Source organism: Calliphora vicina, chromosome 2 (assembly GCF_958450345.1).
Source record: "Calliphora vicina chromosome 2, idCalVici1.1, whole genome shotgun sequence".
In the NCBI taxonomy this organism is placed as follows: domain Eukaryota; kingdom Metazoa; phylum Arthropoda; class Insecta; order Diptera; family Calliphoridae; genus Calliphora; species Calliphora vicina.
The window spans coordinates 122,114,340-122,121,897 of record NC_088781.1 but is presented as its reverse complement, the minus strand read 5'-3'; the positions used below and the strand labels follow the sequence as shown (position 1 = coordinate 122,121,897).

At 27.0% G+C, this 7,558-nt stretch overlaps 1 protein-coding gene across 1 annotated transcript in view; it reads right to left on the bottom strand.

Moving 5' to 3' along the window:
* Positions 1-3,058: 3,058 nt before the first annotated feature.
* The window catches only part of smal (smoke alarm), a 99,009-nt gene continuing 94,509 nt past the window's right edge, over positions 3,059-7,558 (bottom strand). The window contains exon 13 of the mRNA XM_065501042.1: positions 3,059-4,591. The gene's annotated coding sequence lies outside the window, so the exon portion shown is untranslated. The remainder of the gene's footprint in view (positions 4,592-7,558) is intronic.

Genomic DNA, 7,558 nt, shown 5'->3' with positions numbered 1-7,558 from the left:
AAACATTTTTTTCTAAAAAGTACTTTTTTAAAAAATATTCTTAAAGTACTTTTTTTCAAAAACATTTTTTTTAAATACCTTTTCCAAATTTATTTTCAAAAGGTACTTTTTGACGAATTTTCAAACGTTTTTCAAAAATATTCTTAAAGTACTATTCAAAAACATTTTTTTTAAAAATTACTTTTTCCAAATTTATTTTCATAGGGTACTTTTTAACGAATTTCGTACTTTCAATAATTTTTTTCCAAAGAATTTTTAATACATTTTATTTGAAAAAGTACTTTTTTTCAAACACATTTTTTCAAAAAAGTACTTCTTTTAAATGTATTTTCAAAACGTGATTTTAATCCTTTTTTATAAATTTGTTTTCCAAAAAGTACTTTTTTAAAGTTATTCGTTCCAGAAAGTACGTTTTGCAAAAAATAACTTTTTTCGAAAAATTTTTTCCAACGTTTATTTGAAAAAGTATATTTTTCTAAAATTTAATAATTCTTCTAAAAACCATTTTAAAAAACATAAATAGTACTTTTTTAAAAATAATTTTTCCAAAAACTACTTTCTTCATAAAAATATTTCCTTAGAAGTACTTTTTTCAAAATATTCTTTCTACAATGAATTCTCAACACAGTTTTCATAAACTAAGGAGATATTTGAAAAGGACATATTTCCTAAAAAGTTATTGTCCTATAAAATATAATCAATAAAACTCCTTTTTTTCCTCCTACGAAATTTTCCAACCTTTCAAATCATAAAAAAATTCTTTAAAAACTACCTGCTACTTTTTTTTATTTATAAAATTATTATTGTTGAAAATTTATGTTTTATTATTGTTTGTGTTTTTTTACTTAATTTTTTTCTTATTATTTCAATATTTTTTTTTTGTATTTTTATTATTTTTTTTATCATTTAACTTAAAAAGGAACATATTTATTTTAAATTTTTTATAGAATTTTTTTCATTTACTCTCTCATATGTATCAATTTATTATTTCAGTTATTATTTAATTTTAAGCAAAAACTTAGAAAATATTTTATATTTTTATTTTGGGGAAAAATTAAAATTAAATAAACAAAAAAGTTATTAAAAAAAATTAATCACAAATCATTGATTGAAACATTTTTTTTGTTAGATTTTCTTATAAGGATTAATTTTTAATCATTATTATTTTTTCAATAGATTCAGGCGACTCTGTTTTAAATGGGGGTTGTGTTTTTGGTCCGTTAATGTTACGAGTTTGGAAAAGGAGTTTTTCTTAGCAAGGCAGAGGTTTTTGAAGTGAGATGTTGTTTTAGGATGAAGAGTTTTCCATAAAATTATTATTTTTAAAACAAAAAACTTTATGAATATTCTTATTTGTTAAGAAGAATTTCCAATAAAAGTAAAATTTTTACAGAAAAGTACTATTTTCAAAAAAGTACTATTTTATAAATTTTAGCTATTTTCAAAAATGTACTATTTAAAAAAAATATGTATTTTGAAATAGTATTCTTTTCGGAAAAGTGCTATGTACTTTCAAATGGTACTATTTTCAATAATGTATTATTTTCCAAATTTCATCTATTTTCAAAAAGATACTATTTGAAAAAAGTACTATTTGAAAAAAGTATTATTTGAAAAAAGTATTATTTGAAAAAAGTACTTTTTGAAAAAAGTACTATTTGAAAAAAGCTTTATTTTCTAAATTTCTCAAATTTTCGAAAGGTACTATTTAAAAAACTACTATTTTCGGAAAAGTACTGAGTACTATTAAATGGTACTATTTTCAAAAATGTATTATTTTCAAAAAGATACTATTTGAAAATATTACTATTATCAAAAATATATTATTTTCCAAATTTCTCAATTTTTCAAAATGTACTATTAAAAAAACTACTAAGTACTTTGAAATAGTACTATTTTCGGAAAAAAAATATTATTTTCCAAATTTCTCAAATTTTCAAAATATACTATTTAGAAAAACTACTATTTTGAAATAGTACTATTTTCGGAAAAGTACTATTTTCAAAAATGTATTATTTTTCAATTTTCAGAAAAGTATCATTTTCAAAAATTTATTATTTTCAAAACGTACAATTTAAGAAAACTACTATGTATTATTGTACTATTTTCGAAAACGTATTATTTTTAAATTTTTAGAAAGGAACAATTTATTGAAAAAGTCCTATTTTCGGAAAACCACTATGTATTTTCAAATAGTACTATTTTCGAAAAAGTACTATTTTCAAAAATATATTATTTTCCAAATTTCTCAAATTTTAAAAAGGTACTAATAAAATTTTCTCATATTTTCAAAAGGTACTATTTAAAAAAAGTACTTTGTATTTTGAAATAGTACTATTTTCGGAAAAGTACTATTTTCAAAATTGCATTATTTTCAAATTTTACAAGTTTTCAAAGGGTACTATTTAAAAAAAAGTACTTTGTATTTGGAAATAGTACTATTTTCGGAAAAGTACTATTTTCAAAAATGTATTATTATTAAAATTTTGAGAAATAGTGTTATTTTCGGAAAAGCACCATGTATTTTCAAATAGTACTATTTTCGGAAAAGTAGTATTTTCAAAAATGCATTATTTTCAAATTTTACAAGTTTTCAAAGGGTACCATTTAAAAAAAGTACTTTGTATTTTGAAATAGTACTATTTTCGGAAAAGTACTATTTTCAAATTTCACAAGTTTTCAAAGGGTACTATTTAAAAAAAACTACTTTGTATTTTGAAATAGTACTATTTTCGGAAAAGTGCTATTTTCAAAAATGTATTATTTTTAAAATTTTTAGAAAGGTACTATTTATTGAAATAGTCCTATTTTCGGAAAAGCACTATGTATTTTCAAATAGTACTATTTTCGGAAAAGTAGTATTTTTAAAAAAAAAACTAATTTCCCAAAAACTGTTAAGAAAATAGCTATATATTTTCAAATAGTATTATTTTTAGGAAAAGTACTATTTTTAAAAAAGTACTATTTTGCTTTAACTTTTAAGAAACTAATTCACAATTATCAATATCCCTAAGAATATTAAACTGGTTTGCTTTTGAATTTATTTTAAGTGCCGTTGAATATTTCTCTCTCTCTGTCTGTTTACCTCATCAATACCACTCACTGCCTTGTTTTGTTAAACTCTTTTTAAACTTTAGTTAAATTTTTAGTTTAATTAATTGTTTTTTTTTCTAGATTTTTTTTTTACAGAGAAAATATACACAAACAAAAAATTCTCATATTATATTACAGGATTTTACAGGGAAATTTACATAGAGCACAGTTTAAGTAGTTTTTACGATAGATCAAGTAGTTAGTTACAGTGTAGTACACAATTTTAAGAAAAAGGGGTAGTAGAGACTTTGTTAAAGAGGGAAAACCAAAAGAAAAAACTGATCAAACAAAATATTAATAATACAAATTGTTATATCACATAAACTTGTTAATATTTAAGAATACGTTAATTTTACATGTTGTAGTTTTCTATATTAAATTTACTTAAATTCGTTAATGATGTATTCTAAATGCTGTTGAGTTTTCTAATTATGATGCTGGAAAATTGCTTAAAGAAAAAAGCAGAACTTTTTTAATTTACCCTACTTTTGTAAGAAATTTGAATTAAAAACGGAACCTTTTAAAATCTGCTGCAAGTTTTAGTAGGGCCATAGATTTTCTAGAAATATTTCCGTAAATTTAAGAATTCTGTAAATATTTTTTATTAAATTAATTTTCCATTACTATTTGCTATTATGAATTATTTAAAATGTTTTGTATGTTTTTCTTTCTTTCCTTATTTAAATGAAGTTTTAGTTGCTTGAGTACTTTTTTCTATGTTTTATTTTATTTATATAATTTATAGTCTTACTACCAGTTTTCCTTAAATTTCTTGTTAATATTTACAAAATTAAAGAAGAATGATGTGCTTGGCTTTAATAAATATTATTTTTTTTTTCTTTGTTAATTTTTTAGTTTGTAACTTAAATTTTTTGTTTTTTTTTTAGTTTGTGTGTTTTTTTCGTTGGCAAATTTTCTGTTTTTTTTTGTATAGTACTTTTTTGTTTGTTCTACAAGTTTTCGTTTTATAAAATTATAGGTGCCTTTTTAGCTTATTTTCACTACTTTACTTTAAAATTTTCCTTTTTTTTTCATAAAAAAAAATTTGGTTTTGTTTTCTCTCTGTGTAGTAGCTAATGTTGTTTTTTAGGGGGTTCCAGGGGGTGTATGAACAAGTTTAAGAAGCCTATAATTTTATCGTGTGTTTTTTTTTAGATTTTGTTTTCATTGTTTTAAGGTAAAGCATACGGTGTTCTAGTTTTTTTTGTTTGTTTGTTTTGTTACTTTAAGTTTTCCTTATAATTTAATGTGGGTTCCCTTTTGTTTTATAATTTTATGATTTACCACCATTAATAATCCTTCTGCATTATTTTATTTAGTTTTTGTTCGTGTTGAATTTAATTTTTCGTCTTAAGTAAGAGCTTTTGTTTGCGAGTTACCTAATAAAAGCTCTATTTCGTTTCTTTGTAAAGTTGGGTTGAAAAGAAAAAACAAAGGTTTTGTCAAGTCCTTGTAGATAATATTTGTTTTTCTTGCCGGTTTTGCAGAGTTTAAAGCGCTGAAAGTAAAGATAAAAGAAGACAAATTAAATACAAATTATAAATAATAACTAAATCATTAAAATTTATTAATATAGTATCAAAGCATTAAAAGTCTAGAACTGAACTGGAACTGAACTAGAACTGAACTGGAACTGAACTAGAACTGAACTAGAACTGAACTAGAACTGAACTAGAACTGAACTAGAACTGAACTAGAACTGAACTAGAACTGAACTAGAACTGAACTAGAACTGAACTAGAACTGAACTAGAACTGAACTAGAACTGAACTAGAACTGAACTAGAACTGAACTAGAACTGAACTAGAACTGAACTAGAACTGAACTAGAACTGAACTAGAACTGAACTAGAACTGAACTAGAACTGAACTAGAACTGAACTAGAACTGAACTAGAACTGAACTAGAACTGAACTAGAACTGAACTAGAACTGAACTAGAACTGAACTAGAACTGAACTAGAACTGAACTAGAACTGAACTAGAACTGAACTAGAACTGAACTAGAACTGAACTAGAACTGAACTAGAACTGAACTAGAACTGAACTAGAACTGAACTAGAACTGAACTAGAACTGAACTAGAACTGAACTAGAACTGAACTAGAACTGAACTAGAACTGAACTAGAACTGAACTAGAACTGAACTAGAACTGAACTAGAACTGAACTAGAACTGAACTAGAACTGAACTAGAACTGAACTAGAACTGAACTAGAACTGAACTAGAACTGAACTAGAACTGAACTAGAACTGAACTAGAACTGAACTAGAACTGAACTAGAACTGAACTAGAACTGAACTAGAACTGAACTAGAACTGAACTAGAACTGAACTAGAACTGAACTAGAACTGAACTAGAACTGAACTAGAACTGAACTAGAACTGAACTAGAACTGAACTAGAACTGAACTAGAACTGAACTAGAACTGAACTAGAACTGAACTAGAACTGAACTAGAACTGAACTAGAACTGAACTAGAACTGAACTAGAACTGAACTAGAACTGAACTAGAACTGAACTAGAACTGAACTAGAACTGAACTAGAACTGAACTAGAACTGAACTAGAACTGAACTAGAACTGAACTAGAACTGAACTAGAACTGAACTAGAACTGAACTAGAACTGAACTAGAACTGAACTAGAACTGAACTAGAACTGAACTAGAACTGAACTAGAACTGAACTAGAACTGAACTAGAACTGAACTAGAACTGAACTAGAACTGAACTAGAACTGAACTAGAACTGAACTAGAACTGAACTAGAACTGAACTAGAACTGAACTAGAACTGAACTAGAACTGAACTAGAACTGAACTAGAACTGAACTAGAACTGAACTAGAACTGAACTAGAACTGAACTAGAACTGAACTAGAACTGAACTAGAACTGAACTAGAACTGAACTAGAACTGAACTAGAACTGAACTAGAACTGAACTAGAACTGAACTAGAACTGAACTAGAACTGAACTAGAACTGAACTAGAACTGAACTAGAACTGAACTAGAACTGAACTAGAACTGAACTAGAACTGAACTAGAACTGAACTAGAACTGAACTAGAACTGAACTAGAACTGAACTAGAACTGAACTAGAACTGAACTAGAACTGAACTAGAACTGAACTAGAACTGAACTAGAACTGAACTAGAACTGAACTAGAACTGAACTAGAACTGAACTAGAACTGAACTAGAACTGAACTAGAACTGAACTAGAACTGAACTAGAACTGAACTAGAACTGAACTAGAACTGAACTAGAACTGAACTAGAACTGAACTAGAACTGAACTAGAACTGAACTAGAACTGAACTAGAACTGAACTAGAACTGAACTAGAACTGAACTAGAACTGAACTAGAACTGAACTAGAACTGAACTAGAACTGAACTAGAACTGAACTAGAACTGAACTAGAACTGAACTAGAACTGAACTAGAACTGAACTAGAACTGAACTAGAACTGAACTAGAACTGAACTAGAACTGAACTAGAACTGAACTAGAACTGAACTAGAACTGAACTAGAACTGAACTAGAACTGAACTAGAACTGAACTAGAACTGAACTAGAACTGAACTAGAACTGAACTAGAACTGAACTAGAACTGAACTAGAACTGAACTAGAACTGAACTAGAACTGAACTAGAACTGAACTAGAACTGAACTAGAACTGAACTAGAACTGAACTAGAACTGAACTAGAACTGAACTAGAACTGAACTAGAACTGAACTAGAACTGAACTAGAACTGAACTAGAACTGAACTAGAACTGAACTAGAACTGAACTAGAACTGAACTAGAACTGAACTAGAACTGAACTAGAACTGAACTAGAACTGAACTAGAACTGAACTAGAACTGAACTAGAACTGAACTAGAACTGAACTAGAACTGAACTAGAACTGAACTAGAACTGAACTAGAACTGAACTAGAACTGAACTAGAACTGAACTAGAACTGAACTAGAACTGAACTAGAACTGAACTAGAACTGAACTAGAACTGAACTAGAACTGAACTAGAACTGAACTAGAACTGAACTAGAACTGAACTAGAACTGAACTAGAACTGAACTAGAACTGAACTAGAACTGAACTAGAACTGAACTAGAACTGAACTAGAACTGAACTAGAACTGAACTAGAACTGAACTAGAACTGAACTAGAACTGAACTAGAACTGAACTAGAACTGAACTAGAACTGAACTAGAACTGAACTAGAACTGAACTAGAACTGAACTAGAACTGAACTAGAACTGAACTAGAACTGAACTAGAACTGAACTAGAACTGAACTAGAACTGAACTAGAACTGAACTAGAACTGAACTAGAACTGAACTAGAACTGAACTAGAACTGAACTAGAACTGAACTAGAACTGAACTAGAACTGAACTAGAACTGAACTAGAACTGAACTAGAACTGAACTAGAACTGAACTAGAACTGAACTAGAACTGAACTAGAACTGAA